Genomic DNA, 17,958 nt, shown 5'->3' on the forward strand with positions numbered 1-17,958 from the left:
CTATTATTGTATTTCTTCGGATTGTAGGCTGAATTGTCACCCAAAGATTTACATGTTGAAGCCCTAAACTCACCTCAGAATGTGCCTGGATTTGGAGATAGGGCCTCTAAAGAGGTGATTAAGTTAGAACGAGACTATTAAGTTGGGCCCTAAACCAATCTGGCCAGTGCCCTTATAAGAAGAGGAAATCTGGACACACAAAAAACACCACGGATGTGCACTTACAGAAGAAAGACCATGTGAGCACACAGGGAGAAGACTGCCACCTGCAAGGCAAGGAAAGAGGTCTCGGAAAGAAAACAACTTTGCCTATACCTTGCCCTTAGACTTCTAGCTTGCAGAACTGTAAGACAATAAAATATCTCTATTTTTTAAACCACCCAGTCAGTGGTATTTTGTTATTGCAACCCTAGCACACTAATATGCTTTCTAGCTTATAAGTCTCTCCAAAGGAGAGCCCATGTCATATTCAACTTTGTATGCATCACAAAGCATTGTACACTAAAGGCACTTTTTACATGTTTCTCTTGTTATTATTGTTCCAGGATTTGCTTCAAATATCTTCATCCAGACATAGATGATGAGGCCTTATATGACTGAAAACAACAACAGCAACATTTTCAACTAAAAAAAAATATGTAATATTCTTCTATATACTGGGTGTTTAATATGCAAGGAAAAATAAGACTACCCCTAACCTTAAGGAATTCATTTCTAGTAATCTAGAAAGACATGTAACCAATAATTGCAATACTGCTTGATTAATCCTGCAGTGATGGAGTTGATATATAAGGATATCACACCTTAACAGATATTTACAGGCTACCTTGCTCATAAAACCATCTTTACTAGAGAAGCAGGTGAGTTACCATTTTAAGTGTGTAGGTGGGTCAGTGGGAGCATACCACCCTGTTCTTCTGTTGATCTTGCTGTTAGGTTGACTTGACAACAATGGTCCCACTAAAAGCAATCCCTCTAGAATTACCTGATACCAAGTATTTGGGCCATATTTCATGGGGATAAGAATAATTCTTTTCTGGCCACCACAACTACTCAAATGGTGTCACCTAGTATCTGTAAATCAACCCTTACAGAGGCAAGATCAATTTAAAAAGACAACTACCTTGCTGCTCCAGGTTTTGATAGCTCAGCAGGAAGGGATGTTATAAATGCCAGTGAACCCTGAGGCTTGATGCTGGTGCTTTGTTCTTTCCATGTTTCCCAGTTGTGTGTTGCAGTGATTTGGTAAAGAAATGATTAGACCAAAGTAGTTGTCATCCCAGTAGAGAACCGTCACTGAAGACTTTTTAGTTTGCTGCTAGCTAAAGAGCACATTTTAGTCATCTATAAAATGAAGGGGTTGAGCAAGATCATGTAAAAGGTCTCTTCCTGTTTTAAAATTCTGTGATTCTGTAATCAATAGCCTGACTTTTTCAAATGTGAAAAAGCCTCAAGAAACATTTCAGATAAGCTTCTAGCTTGTTCATGCAAACTTACAATTAATTCATTCAAGACTACATTTCATAATAGTAGTAGTTACACATGATCCTAACAACCAATTTATTCTTGAAATTCATTTTAACCCTTTGCAACAGCATGGATGGAACTGGAAAGCATTATGCTAAGTGAAATAAGCCAGGCAGTGAAAGACAAATACCATATGATCTCACCTTTAATAGGAACCTAATCAACAAAACAAAGAAACAAGCAAAATATAACCAAAGACACTGAAATAGAGAATAGGCCGACAGTGTTCAGAAGGGAGAGGGGAAGGAATTTCAGGGGAATTTCAGGGGGAAAGGGGAAGGGTTTAAAGGAACAAATATAAAGGACACATGGACAGAAACTAGAGGGGGGAATGGGAGGGAGGTGGGGCAGGCTGGGCGGGTGGGCTGCGATGGGAGTAAAAGATAGAAAATTGTACTTGAAAAGAAATTCATTTTATTTCTATCACCCTTTGAATATTTTTGACATTCCATTTTAAAGTTTCTCAGTGTATAGTTTAATATTACATTAATTGCAATATAAATATATCACTGAGAAAAAAATGCATTTTTATTGAATCTAAGAATGATACTCCTATATAAAAATACTGGATTTTAGGAGGAAAATTTCCTTGGAGAAAAAAAGTTTGGTCTCTAGTATAAAATAACTCATTTTTAAAACTAATAATAGAAGTATTTTTAAGATGTTAAATATTTCGTTTTTTAATCAGAATTACTGTTCATTGTTCATTTTCTTTATGGTAAAAGATCAGCTGAATTTCTCAATGCCACTGAGCTTCTCCTGATGCTTTTGATTCCCACTGAAACTCACTCAGGCCCTTACTTCTCTGTGGAAACCTCACTAACTTCAGGGAAAATTAATATATAATTCAGATGAACTGTACGGGCTTCAACATGGACATCAAAGTAAATGGCTTACATTCAAGGATCTTCATTGTGAAATCTGACATTAATGTGCCTCTTCCTCCCTTTAGCCCTCACTGTCTTCTCACTCTAGCTCTCTTTTTCTCCTTCCTTTCACAGATCCTTACCAAACATATATAAAACTGACATAGTTATGACCTATGTAGTTCTACCCCAGAATGGGATCATCAAAAGAACACAATTCAAGAACAGAGAGGAGTTCAAAAATAAAGCAAGTTCTTTACTTGTGTTGTTCAAATACCAAGTATTCACACTTCTTAAAATCCTCTGCATTCTCTCCTATCCATTGTCCTCACACATCCTAGGTAGCCCCTCACTTCATTTCATACAAGCCCCTGGGAAACTTTTCACCTAACCCTAGGCCTCTTGTTCTTTTTTCATATTCCTTTTGGTTTCAATTCTTGTCATAAAAATCCAGAAGAACTAGGACAGAGGAAAGGCTTGTAGTATACATATTAGCAATTTTTGTTTGGTTACCCTTTCCAAGTGCTCTTTAAAGTATATGAAGAACCCTAGACCTTCCTTTATAGGCCTATAATCAAATGGGGGACACTTGACATTTGTTTGGCATCTAGGTAAGCCAAGCCCTATGCCAAGCACCATGGATGTAAATATTAATAAGCAAGAGTCTCTGTCCTAAGGAAACTGACAGCCCATATGGAGGGGTCACATGGACAGATAATTGTAAAGCAATGTGATAAATGCTATAGTAAATTTTACACAGAAAATGTTGTGGGAACTTGACAGAGCTTCTTTAAAAATGACTCATTGTCCAATACTCTTAGTTAATGATATTAGCTTTTTCCCTGTTACAGGAATTTCCATCTTGAATGGAAAACAATTCATTATTGTTTTGTCTCTCTCCCTGCCTCTCTTCCTAACTAACCCAAGTTTTGCAACTTCATTTCTATTTCTAATAATATTCTCCTAATATGTGGTGGCCTGGGGTGGAAATAATGAGAGGTGAGTGGGAAAAAAAAACCTGGTCCTTATCTTCCAGAGGAAAGAAATTTTTAAAATGTCAGAAATGTAATAGAGTTGTCAGAACATGGATTTGGCCTTATGAACTATCAAACAAATTGTCTGGCTTTTTGTTGTGTTCCATATTAATAAAACAATCACAAAAATTTTATAGAGATTAAAAAACAAAAACTCATCACTAGGTCCAAGTAATCTATATCTTCCCCAACATTTTTACTCACATTCTTCCAATGCCCTTGTCATCTCATATCTGACTCAGGAGATGTCATAACATCTCATAACATCTTCCTAAGTCAGTTTTGCTCCAGTTTCTCCCATTTAAGTCTATCTAATCTACTTCTAGATTAATTCTCTTAAATACTCTTCAAGTCACTTCATTAAAAAAAATTTCAATAACTCCCCAATGTTTGTAAGATAAAGTTCAAACTCTTTAGCTTCACATAAAGATTCTTGAAGCCCTGGCTGGCATAGCTCAGTGGATTGAGCACAGGCTGTGAACCAGGCATCACAGGTTCGATTCCCAGTCAGGGCACATGCCTGGGTTGCAGGCCATGACCCCCAGCAACCACACATTGATGTTTCTGTCTCTCTCCCTCCCTTCCCTCTCTAAAATAAATAAATAAAATCTTTTTAAAAAGATTCTTGAAAATTTAGCCCCAAGCATTCATCATTTTAAACTTCTTTCTTTCTACCCCTAACTCAGCTGTATGCTCAAGCTAACTCAAATCCTCAGCCTTTCCAAGAAACACCTGCTGGTGTGTCTGCCTCACAACCCTTTTTTCTGAGAACTTCTGCTTCTCTGTTCCAACAACATGATTACAGTTCCCTTGTCCTTACAAGGTAACCCGGCTTACCACTGGTGACTGATACAAAGTGACTCCTAACTGAAGCTGGCCCATGAGTCCCTTCCTTGAGGAATTTAGAATGGAAACTGAGATAGTCCAGTCTCAGTCTGACTGTCATTTTCCATTGTGCATACCAGAAGAAAAAAAGAGCTGATCTGTAGTAAGGGGTAAAATAGATATGCAGAGCAAAGACAAGAGATGAAAGAAAAGGAAGAGGGAGAGAGAGAGAGAAAGAGAAAGGGGGGTGGGTGGTGATAGTCTTGGTCCATTTGGTTCATTTAACCCAGCTGCATCCTGCCCTTGAAGCCCAAGGGTCACTGCTGCATTCATAATAACAAATTACCCCCTTGGTGTAGTTCATCTTAAATGGATTCTGTTACTTGCATCCCAAAAGAGTTGTACTTAATCATATTTGCATTTCAGAGAATTCACTTTGTTCACAATGTGGAAGGAGAATAGGCTAATAAGGGAAGAGAACAGGGGCAATGAAACCAGTCAGGAGACCACTGGAAGAGTCCAGAAACAGGATTTGATGATGATAAGATGTAAAAGGTGAGCAAGGGTGGTGAGAACTGAGGATGGCCTGAAGGCTTTATGACTGGGCAGAGAGTGGAAAAGAGAATACTAAAGAATTGGGGGATGATAATGAGCTGAGCTATACAGAAGAAAATTTATGTGAAAACACCCAGCACAATTCCTGCCCCACAATAAGTGACCCATACCTGTGAGTGTCCTCAATTCCCCCTTCTCCCCTATGTTTGTCTCCCACGCTAGGTAATAAGTTCCTATACAGCAGGGATTACACTCTGTACTTCTCCACTGCCCACAGTGACTACTCAGGTCTTGGTATACTGTAGATAGTAAATATTTGTTGATTTCATTTGATATTTATGTAATATAGTTTTGTTTTGATTGCTTTTAATAATTTGTCTTATCAAAATGAACACTCAGTATTGTATAGATCTGCTTTTTTAGACAAAGAATTGAAAGAATGCTTTTCTCATTGTAATCTTGTTTGATTTTGAAGTGATCTTTAAAAGGTCTGAATTCTAATAGAGTATCCTTTTCTGTTTGATGAGTAAGAAATAAGTAAAATTCAGGCCCCAAAAGAATAAATAAATAAAGTCTTTCATTTATAAATATGTATAAATCTGAAAGTACTCAGTAAACATCAATGCACAATACATAAAAATAAATCTGAAAGCTGAATACAAAGCCCAGCTCCTAATATAAACACAAACTAATCAAAGCCGAGGACTTAGAATTCAAAACAGCTCTTGTTGAATTTCAATCTCTCAGATATAACTATAAAACTTTTGGGGGAATTAAATCCTTCTTAATTCTCTATACAAAAGGTTATTCTTACTATCATATGTGTGTGTTTATATAGTCTCTTATATTAAAAATATATTAATTATATGTAATATATATTTATATATAAAATCTATTATATATTATTTAGAGAAAATGCAAATATCACAAACATTTAAATTAAATATTTTAAAGCTTATCCTAATTCCACTACCATAGGGATATACAGTCAACACAAGACTCATGACAGACAGCTTTTATTAACTTTGACTGAAGACGAGAGATGAGCCACAGCCCATACATGACTGTTGTATGTGACTGATATCCCTGTGCAGACTCCTGAGCATTGATAGAAGAGAACACAACCAGGGAAAGAACTCTCTAATGTAATCTGAGAGGCAGGGAAATGCCCACCAACCATGGCACCAAAATTCCACCAGTGGGGGCATTCTTTTGAGTTAAAGAGATTATCTCTAGGAAACTTCTGCTCAAAAGCATGTATTCAGTAAAAGTGATAAAGCATTGACCTGCTGATACCTATAAACACATCGTCACGATTGGTTTAATAGCCTCCTATCACTTAAGAGAACCGTGGTTTGGCCCTTTGTCTTCCCTACCTACCCCCTCAACTGCATTTCTTGCCTTTGTCCTCTTCCCAGCAGACTTCACTCCACTTTCATGACTGGTACTTTTTCCATACTCCAGGTTTCAAATTAAATGAGGTCTGTCAGAAAAGCTTCCCATCAACATTCTGACCGCAGTAGGATCTACTCAGTCAGAGCTTCCTTCAGAGCACCACTAGCAATATGTTATTCTTTCTCATTTACTTATTATCTGTCTCCCCCAGGACCTTTAGTGCATTATTCTCCATTATAATCCTAGCCCCTATACAGTATGAAGTATATAGTAAAGGCTTAATAAATATTTGTTAAGTGAGTGAATAAATGATAAAGTAACAAACATTTCTGGAAGTTAGTTTGGCCATAAATATCAAAAGACCTTAAAATGTTGACATGGAGTGGTCAAATAATTACTTTAGGAACTTAAGAAAATAGTTGAAAATATACAGATTTATACATAGGCTTTCATCACAGACTTGTTTATAAAAGAAAAAATTGAACCTGAATGTCCAGAAATAAGAAAATTATTAAATCAGAGACATTTTAAGAAGAATACTTAGCCCTGACCAGTGTGGCTCAGTTGGTTGGGTGTCATCCCTCAAAGTGAAGGGATTCCTGGTTAGCACACATGCCTGGGTTTCAGGTTCGGTTCCCAGTCAGGGTGTGTAGGAGAGGCAACCAATTGATGTTTCTTTCTCTCTCACATCGATGTTTCTCTCCCTCTCTCCCTCCCTTCCCTATCTCTAAAAATAAATAAATAAAATCTTTCTCAAAAATGAAAAAAGAATACTTAAAGCCATGATAAAATGCTCATGGTAGAATGTTAAATGGCAAAGGTAAGGCAAAAAACATTATACAGTATGATCCCAATTTTGCAAAAAGGAAAAGAATATATAAATATAGAAAAGAATTATTATAAGTATTGATATACCAAAATGTTGATAGCACTTATTTATAAGTGATTTGTTGTTAATGATACTCTGTATTTTTAAAATAACTCTCTATAGTGAATATGTATTACTTTTATAAGTGGATAAAAACAATACATGTTTAAATCTAAATAAGGACCTAATATGTAAAAAACACTCTGCTAACTACTGAGGGAATTCAACACTTTTAATAGATGACCAATACTTTTCCCATTCTCCAACAGCTTGCAGTTTATGACATGAGTAAACTTACTTCCAAACCCAGATGGAATCTGGAAATAAGAGGCATCAGCAAGTCAGGAAGAGGATGCTTGAAGACACAAAAATGGTGAGATCAGGTGAGGCAGGGTAGGATACCACCAAAAAAAAAAAAAAGAGAGAGAGAGAGAACAAGTAGGGAGATGAGGGAACCTCAAAGATCAATTTCAACTGCTTTCATCCTTTCAACAAATCCTTTCTGAATGTCGGCCAGGTATTTGGCTAGGCCATTGGTTTCAAAGATGAATAAAACATAGTTGCAGCCTGCCCAGATAGTGGAGCAGGCAGGTAAGAAAAATCAGTTACATTAGAGTTCAATGATATGCTTCTGCATGAGGTGTCCTGGGAGTATAGAGAAGAATGGGAGTGGTCAGAAAACATTTCTAAAAGAACACTAACTCATGCTAACTCCCAAAGGACAAGACACAAACTTCTAGAAAGATAAGACAAAATGTAAAGAAGGTACAGAAGTATGAAATTGCCTGGCTATTAGGATGCTTTAGCCACAAGTAGTCCTAACTAAGACCCCAGATTATCTGTTGGAAGCTAAATGTTAGTTGCTCTGGGCTCCATGTAAAATGCAGCTGCCTAAATGGCAAGTTTGCAAAACTTCCCTGAACAAGTCTCTATTATGTAAATCCAGATGTAATTAATATTTATGAACAGACCAGTGCCTCAGGTATTTTTACCTATTTCTTTTATACTCCAAGAACTTTTTTAAAAAGCTATTTTCAGCACAAATAACATCTCAAGCTGCTTGATTGCAGAGGCAGCTGGTCTGGATCAGCCAGACACAGCAGCAGCTCTGGGGAACAGAGAAAAGACTTTCTTTCATTTTTATCGCCAGCTCTTTTTCTGGAAGGAGGAGGGGAATCAAACTGATTTAATATTTTTGGTACATGGTACAATCAATTCATCACTTGCTCTTATGTCTCAATCTTTCCTCTTTGAAGGACATTTAAATTCAGTCTGGTGAGATTGTGTGGGCAAAGCTGTGCATAGGGATGACTTAGTTTTACCCCTTTGCCTCATGTGATACCCTGGAGCTAGGCTTACACTGAAGCCTGGAAGGAAAGAATTAGAGAATCTGCAGCCACCGCCCCTGCTCTCCAAACTCATAAGATCTTACGTGGACCATAACAATATATGAAATGATTGCAATAAACACCAATGGAATAAGTATTTAGTGCACTTAAAAAATAATAAAATATAGTTTACCAAGAGGCTACTTGAAAAGCAATTTTACTTTACTTTTAGGCCTTAATAGAGAACTTAAATCCTGACTATGGTTTTAAATCTTATTTTCAATAATTCAGAATTTGTGGGGAAAATCATATGCCAAAATGCCAGTGTAATAGCTACAGAAGCATTCTCATGAAGTATTATACTAAAATCCATTTCATTATCTCCCAGGTGGGAATCCACTATACTTTATACCCTTTCATACTTAGTATATAACATGACTCAAGTACACCTATTGATTAAATTTGTCTAGCACTATTGCCACTGTTCTCACTATATTTAGGGCCTTACAATATGTCTACATAGACATTTCCAGATATATGGTATTAGATTATAAGCACAAAATTGACATCATGTTCAAAGTAAAGAGAATATTCAACTGTCCAACTTGTCAAGTACAAACTTACTCTGTTTGTCAATGAACAATGTCTTAAAAGGGGAATTTTCAAAGAAGAAAGTAAAGTTAATAAACAGATAAAATATTCAACTTCAAAGAAAGGCAAATTAGAGTAACAATGAAGAACATTTTATTGGGAAAAAATGATTATTGATGACATGTTGTTTTAGCCTCTCTGCCATGTTATGATGTCAACACCCAACTTTGTCTTTGAGAAGTTGCCCCTTCCCTCTTCCAGTGATCTTGGTAGGGTTGAAACTCACAGTTGTCCTGTCCCCTTCCTTCCTTGGATGAGCACATGACACAGGCCTAATCAGAGTCCTTCCCTAGGACTCTGAACAAAAGTGGGGAGTTCTCTCTTTTTATACTTTCACCGATATTGAACATAAACCTAGGGTTGCTTGTTGGCCAAATTCTTCAGTTTCATGGAGAGAAGAGGCCATAAAGTTGAGAAACACATAGAAAAGACAGTGTAAGGGAGAAAAAGGAAAAATGGGAAAGGGAGAAAGAGATTGAGCTACTAGTATCATTGATGCCACTTAGTAAAGCCAGAAGATACTTCAACCCTGACTTCCCCAGGTTTGTGAACCTGTAAATTTCTTCTTTTTGTTTGTTTGTTTTGCTATTTGTAATCAGGAATACCAATATAGTTCCCTTCCCCCTATTTTAGTGACAATTCCTATTTTTATGGAGAAACAATTACACACATATGTTACTATTAGATTTTCTTTTTGTTTCATGTAAGAGAAATATGCCTTGTGTTTCCTAACTAGATAAGGACAAATTTACCCACATAACAAGAATTTCAGAAGAAAGAGTCTACAGTTGGTGCACATGTACAGTTGGTGTAAAGTCACAAACATCTAGTTTCCTGTTCTACCATCTCAAGCTGTAGCTTTCAACCTATGAGTAGCAAGAGGACACCTCTACTTTCAGTCAGGAAGAAAAAGGAAGGGAAAAGGGGAAGCTTCCCTTCCTTTTAATACTTCCTTTTAATTAGTAAAGCAAAAATGTTTCTGGAAGCTTAACCAAGCAAAATTCATTGGCCAGAACCATCATATGGACATGCCTAGGCACAGGGGAAACTGGGGAAGTGAGGTTTTTATAATAAGTCACATTCCCACCAAAGAAAATATTTTATTAATAAAGAAGAGAATGAATGTTAAGTTAGCAAATCCAGGGTTTTATTTCAATGGCCTTATAAGTTGGTACAGTATTGGTGGAAAGCAATTTAACTATAAAATATTCATACCTGACAATCTAACAAATACCACTTCTAAGAATTTATTCTGAAATAATCAAGTTATGAAAGAGCTATATTACAAAATACTTATATTGGTTATTGTGAGGGGCTCTGCCCACAGAGACCCCCCCCCCCACCATCCACCACAGATGAGAATAAGTCTACCAAGACATGATCCACTTGGGGAGGAAAGGTAGCTGATCTCTCAAAGGAGAAGGACCAGGAACCTGTTCTCAAAGGGTTTTTATTTGGTTTAATTTGCATAGGAATACAGGGTATATATGTAAAGCTCATCAATCATTGTCAGGCAGTAATGATCAAACAATTGATAACATTCAAAGAACTCTGACAGCTTATTTTGAGTCAGGGTCAGATAGTCTAGGGCCATAAAACTTTGGGGAACAAACTATTTCATGTTCAGACCCTTATCATTTAAATTGAGGATATTAGCAAAATAGGTTTCATAGAACTTTATGCATTCTTTCTTAGGCCTGATTGCTCCAGGGAACCTGCCCTTTCCAGCACAGGGCCACACCCACCTCTGGCATTGTTTCAGGCTCAAAGCATTGTTTCAGGCTTAAGGCATTGTTTCAGGCTTAAGTCAGGCAGGGGAAGTAAGGTAGCCAAGAGATTAGGAGACTTCTTGTGCACAGAATGAGGAATCAGGCTATGTGAAAGCTGAGGGATGAAGGCCCATCACCCCCTTTCTCTATAGCCCCCCAAGTCCTTCCCTGAAGGCCCCTTCACCACTGTGCCTGTTTTAGGTCATGCCTCCTTTGAGGAATCTTACCCATCGTTGGCTAACTAGTCACCAGCCCAGGCCAAGCAGGGTGAAGTAGAAAGGGGCAGAGGCAGCACCCCTACAAGAAAGAAAAGCTTTGTTTCCCTAATGGCTGATGGTCCCAAGATCTTTTTACTCAGCCTTCACCATGGGGGATTACAGCTTCTGAAACCATGCAGGGCTTTTCCCAACAAGTTATCTTAAAAATAGAGAAAAAATTGTATAGCAAACTTAGTGTCTAAAAATAAGAATGATTATTAAAATTACAATCAGTTTATAGATTGTCTATTGTATAGACATTAAAATGTGTAATTCTTAAGACTGAAACAAAATAGGGAAGTGTTTATGATAGAATATTAAGGTAAAATAGACTACATGATTTTTACATGCATTCAAGTTTAAATACATTAAAAATTAGGAAAAAATAATACTGAAAAAAATATAACCAACTTCTAACAATGGCTGTATTAGGTTATTGGGGTTATAATTTACTTTTCCTCTTTCCTTCAGGTTACAATTTTAATTGTTTTCTTTACTTTCTTTTAAATTATATTTTATTGTTTATGATATAACAGTTGTCCCAGGTTTTACCCCTTTGCTCCCCTTTACCCAGCAACCTCCTAACCCTTCAGGCAATCCCATATCATTGCCCATATCCATGGGTCATGCATACATGTTCTTTGACTACTCTATTCCTTATTTGTACTTTACATCCCAATGACTATTCTGTAACTACTAATTTTTATTTCTTAATCCCTTTACTTTTTCTGCCCATCCACCTGACCACCTTCCCATCTGGCAACCATCAAAGTGTTCTCTGCTGCTATGATTCTGTTGCCATTCTGCTTGTTTATTTTGTTTTTTAGAATCAATTGTTGATAGATACATATTTAATGCCATTTTATTGTTCATACTTTTTCCTCCTCCTCCTCCCCCTCCTCTTCCTCCCTCTCCTCCTCTTTCTTCTTTTTCATCTTTTTCCTCTTTTTCAGACGCTTTAATATTTCTTGTAATACTGGTTTGGTGGTGATGGGCTCCTTTAGCTTTTTCTTCTTTGGGAAGCTCTTTATGTGTCCTTCAATTTCAAATAATAGCATTTCTAGGTAGAGTAATCTTAGATGTAGGTCCTTGCTTTTCATGACTTTGAATGATTCTTGCCAATCCCTTCTAGCCTGCAAAGTTCCTTTTGAGTATCAGTCAAAGGTCTTATGGGAACTCCCTTATAAGTAACTAATTGCTTTTCTCTTGCTGCTTTTTGGATTCTCTCTTTGTCTTTAAACTTTGCATTTTAATTATGATGTGTCTAGTTGTGCACCTCTTTAGGTTCATCTTGTTTGGGATTCTTTGTGCTTCTTGGACTTGTATGTCTATTTCCTTCACCAGAATAGGGAATATTTCTGTCATTATTTTTTCAAATAGGTTTCCAATTTCTTGCTCTTTCTCTCCTCCTTCTGGCAAACCCATGATGCAAATGTTGGTATGCTTAAAGTTGTCCAGAGGCTCCTTACAATGTCCACACTTTTTTAAATTCTTTTTTCTTCTTGCTGTCCTGATTGATTGGTTTTTGCTCCTTATATTCCAAATTGCTTATTTCATTCTTGGCTTCATTGACTCTACTGTTGATTCCCAGTAAATTGTTCTTCATTCTAATTAGTGTATCTTTCATTTCTGACTGGATCTTTTTTATGCTGTTGAGGTCCTTACTAAGTTCCTTGAGCATCCTTATAAACAGTGTTTTGAACTCTGCATCTGATAGATTCCTTGTCTCCATTTTGTTTAGTTCTTTTTCTGGAGTTTTGTTCTGTTCTTTCATTTGGGCCATGTTTCTTTGTCTCCTCATTTTGTCACCATCCCTATGTTTGTTTCTATGTATTAGGTAGACCTGTTCCATCACCCAGGCTTGGTAGAGTGGCCTAATGCAGTAGCTGTCCTATAGAGTAGCATACTCAAGGTCAGCCACCACCTGTGTTCTGTCCAAGGTCACACAGTATAAGCTACAAAGTGATCTGTTGAGGCTGCCACTTGTGAGGTCAACCTATGAACTAAGTCCAGTTGCTGCTACTGCCAGGCCTGGGGCAACTTAGCAAGAGGTACCAGGCTCACTGAGATCAGATGCTGCTTGTTTCAAAGAATTTAGGAAAATGTGAAGCATGGACCAAAAGAAGCCTTTTATATAGAAAGATCACTGGAAACAGCTTTGGTGGGCCTGAAAGTTGGGTGGGGCAGGGCTTCAGGGAATCACCAGCATGGGGCAAACAGTGTGAGCCAATTTGATGGCATCTCATATAGGGTACACATCTGATGGCTCTGTGACTCTGTGGTGGGGGTGCGAGGGGAGGGCTCAGAAAAGGAGCAATGGCCTCTGCCAGCACTTCCATCTAGGAGAAAGCTGCCTCCCAGCTCTCTCTTTGATCCTGGAAAATTCAGTTCCTCCCCATAGGTCTCTGATGCCTTTCAATCTGCTGCCCCCATGCTGGAGCTCTGAGGAAATGAGTCCAGCTAAGTCTGTGCACAGGCCCTTTAAAAGGAAGTGCCTTGAGACCCCAGCAGTTTCTGTCTTCCACAGCCTCAATCCCTGCTGGTTTTTTTGAAGCCAGAAGTTATGGGACTTCTCTTCCTGGCACTGGAAATCTGGGTTTGGGAGCCTAGTGCAAGGCTAGACCCCTTGCTCCTGAGAAATCCCTCATGATTTTTTGCCACTACACATGGTTGTGGGACTAGACCATTCTGCATCTCTATCCTTCCTACCAGTCTCAGTATGGTTTCTTCTTTAATTCTGTAGTTGGTTTCTTCTTCATTTACTTTAATAATAAATTAATATAGTAGAACACTTATTTTTAAACCTATTGTTTTTATCAGTATATATTTCTATTCTTCTTTGAAGTAACTCTAGATTTATCAGAACTCTCTATAAATGATTCTATTCTAGCATATCTCCTATTGTCCAGCCTCACACTGGGCTCAAAGTGGTATCAAATAGGCTTTTGTTGGCTGATTACTAAATGCTTATTTTTAAGCAGTATTAACAGTGTATTAGTTAGAGTTCTCCAGAGAAAGAGAACCAATAGGACATATTTATAGAACAGGAAAGATATTTGTTATAAGAAATTGGCTCATGAAATTGATGGAGGCTGGCAAATCTGAAATCTGTAGAGCTGATTTCCCAGTTTTAGTTCAAAAACCATTCAGGCATCCTCTTTTTCTATCTGGAACCATGGAGGGTGCAGAAAAGAATAAGAAGGTTATTGCTGTGCCAGAAACCCTTAAGAAAAAGCAAAGGAATTTTTCAGAACTGAAAATCAAGCACCTGAGAGAGAAGTTTGCCCAAAAGAGATTTTGAAAGGCAAGGAGGAAGCTTATCTATGGAAAAGTTAAGCACTGTCACAAGGAACATAGGCAGATGTACAGATCTGAAATTTGAATGGTGAGAATGGCAAGAAAAGCAGGCAACTTCTATGTACCTGCAGAACCCAAGTTGGCATTAATTGTCATCAGGGTCAGAGGTATCAATGGTGTGAGCTCAAAGGTCTGAAAGGTGCTGCAGCATTTTCGCCTTTGCCAGATCTTCAGTGCCACCTTTGTTAAGCTCAACAAGGTTTGGATTAACATGCTGAGGACTATGGAACCGTATATTGCATGAGGGTACCCAAACCTTCAGTCAGCAAATGAATTAACCTTTAAGTGTGGTTATGGGAAAATCAATGAATTACCCTAACAGATAACACATGGATTGCTCGATGTCTTGGTAAATATGGCATCATCTGCATGGAGGATCTGATTCATGAGATCTATACTGTTGGGAAACACTTCAAAAAAGCAAACAACTTCCTGTGGCCCTTCAAATTATCTTCTCCACAGGTGGAATGAAGAAAAAGATCACTCATTTTGTAGAACATGGAGATGCTGGTAACAGGGAGGAACAGATCAACAGGCTTATTAGAACGGTGAACTAAGGTATCTATCATGGTCATTTTTATAATCTGGTCAGTTAATAAACAGAAACTGCTTTAAAATTGAAAAAAAAAACCATCAGGCAAGAGAAATATGTCTTGCTTGGGGAAAGTTGGCATTTTATTCTAGTCAGGCCTTCAATTGATTAAATGAGGCCCACACTCATTGTGAGGAACAATATGCTCTAAGTCAGTCAGTCTGCTGATTTAACTCTTAAACCAGTTAAGTATCACCTAAAAATACCTTCTAGAAATACATAGAGTAATGTTCGACCAAATATCTGGGCACCACATGGCCTAGTCATGCTGACACACAAAATCATCACAATATCTTCAGGTCTTATTCAAATCTTTCAGAATCTTCCCACTCCTTACCCCCAACCATCCCCAGCAGACACATCAAACTAGAAGTAACCTTTGCTTCTCACCATCCATAGTGTTCTGAGTCTTCTTCTTTAATGGTATGGTCTATATCTACCTTGTTTTACAGTTTTATAAGTAGATTTTTTTTATGTAGACAATAAATTTCTTGGAAAAGAATTCCTGTTGAAATTAGTCCTAAATCTCCTGAGGATTGAGTTGATGTCCAACATTTATTGTTGAATTTTATATATTTTTTGTTGAATATAAAATAATATACATTTTATATATTATTTGTTGAATGTCTTTTATATATTTTTCTTGCAACAAAAGGAGTCAGCAATTTCCTGGATAATGAATAATTCAAAGACATTCTCTAACAAAATAATAGATTTTAAGAATTGTCTCTTGATAAATCCACATATTGAGCAGTTTAAGATAAATACTCCTATAGCTCGTTAGAATTTTCAGTCACCTTATAACTATGTTTTATACATTTAACTATAATTTTTAAGTATTAATTGTCCAATTAACTTAATGCAAAGTATAACTGTTTTATGATAGTATTTTTCCTTTTGCCATTTTTCCCACCTTCGAAGTCTGAAGCAGTTAATCCTTTTGTCATTTTGTCATTCATCCTTGTTAGATATGTTTATTTATTACACTTACTCTTTGGGCAAAGGCACAAATTAAGCAAAAAACTATAATTTAGCTAGTCAGCCATAAAACATGCTGTTCCTCACGCTTTAGAGAATTACATTCTGGCAGAAATATAATCTTTCTGTTACATTATTTCTGCCGGATTTCATAAAATTAACAGATCTCCAACAACCAACAGTATCTGTGAATGCACTCCTTGAATCTGTATAACATTAGTATAATCTACTACTGGTACGTAACTAATCTCTGATTTGTCAAAATTTTGTAAAGCTTTTCTTGTTTCTCCCTCTAGTGGTCGATAACATTCATTGAAATGAAAAGCCAGGCAAGAGTGATCTTAAATGTGAGTGAAAGGTGGAGATAAACATTCAATTTTGTCCCTTCCTGGTGTGGCTCAGTTGGTTGGGTGTCATCCCACAAGTGAAAGGTTACCAGAAGGATTCCTTGTCAAGGCACATGCCTCGGTTGCGGCCCAGTCCCAGCTGGGGGTGTGTAAGAGGCAACTGATTGATGTTTCTCTCACACGTCAATGATTCTCTCCCTCTCTTTCCCCCTCCCTTCCCTTCTCTCTAAAAATAAATCAATAAAATATTTTTTAAGAAAACATTCAACTTTGATGTCAATAAATACAAATGTATTTAAATCTATGTCTCATAATCTGAGAAGAGGTTTATTTAGTATACAATTTCTTTACATAATACGCATAAATACTCTCTATTCTCTGAATAATAGAAATTTCTAATGTATACTAAGAGAAAATATATGTGTCTGTGGAATAAATTCTGCTTCCAGAAGTGGAACTATTCAAGCACTTCTGGATATAAACCATTTTATTTTAAAAATTTATTTATTAAAGATAGTAGTAAGTAGTGAATGATCTCAAAAGGAACACTGTCAAACATTATGGTATAAAAATTGGCCTGCCTTGCCAAGTTTCATTCACAAAACAGTACTCTTGTTCAGGAATGAGAAAGGCCATCTTTTTAAAGATAGGGTGACCATACAATTAATCACGCAAATAGGACACTTGAGAGTGAAAAGGGGACTGTTAATGTGGGGCACTGGGTATAAATGAGGGCTGCCCCAGGCAAACTGGAGCATTCAGTCACTCTAATGATTTCTACTTTATTAACAACATAAATTATTTCATTTATTTAAAAACATAAGGCAGATTACATTATTCCTTTTACTAAGAAGATTATATGTTAGTCACACAGTTTTATTTGCTTAGGCTGAAGTTGCTCTTTTTGAGACCACTCAAGAACCAAAGAGATTATCTAGAATTTTTTTGTGAGGCAAGTTTCCTTAGGTCTTAATTCTTAGTTTTAAAACTGAAAAACTCGACCCAGAAACCCCTCAGCCCCAAGGAAACCAGGACAGTTAGTCACCCTAATTCATTACCTCTTCCTCTTGCCAAAGTGGTATCTCCTCCTTGGCCCTTGAGGTAATGTGGGTCAAGGCACTCAAGGCAAAACCTCTCTTTCACCAGGACTAACCCAGCTCTTTCTCCATCTCTGACCCAGCTCCAGCCTCCAATTGCCCTAGGGGGATTTTTTTTCAAGGACACCACTGACCATGACCTTGGTGCTGCAGCATACTCTGCCTCCTGACACTGCTTCTCTGCTCCCCATCTACCACTAACACCCTTGTTTCCACTAAGGTGCCACCAAGTCTCCCACAGGGCTGTACTGACTGGGACTTTGTGCTATCACAAAAAAAAAAAAAAACAAAAAAAAACAAAACCCTCTGTTCTACCATCTACAAAAAACATTATAGACTTCTGGTGTAAAGCCTCAGCTTTAGTAAGCTTTGGAAGGCAAGAAGGAAATGAAAGGGGTGGTTTTACCCTCAAGAAGAGGGTATAATATTAGGCAATTCTTTAAGTACATTAAATCATGAGTCAAGCTGACTATGGAAAATTGTTAAAAGAAATATTTTGCAATGTTAACTGT

At 37.2% G+C, this 17,958-nt stretch overlaps 1 pseudogene; it reads left to right on the forward strand.

The window, feature by feature from the left end:
* The first annotated feature begins 14,226 nt into the window (after window positions 1-14,226).
* Window positions 14,227-15,062, forward strand: LOC114493164 (annotated as a pseudogene).
* Window positions 15,063-17,958: the final 2,896 nt, after the last annotated feature.

The sequence above is a fragment of the Phyllostomus discolor genome, chromosome 1, assembly GCF_004126475.2.
Source record: "Phyllostomus discolor isolate MPI-MPIP mPhyDis1 chromosome 1, mPhyDis1.pri.v3, whole genome shotgun sequence".
Taxonomy (NCBI): Eukaryota; Metazoa; Chordata; class Mammalia; order Chiroptera; family Phyllostomidae; genus Phyllostomus; species Phyllostomus discolor.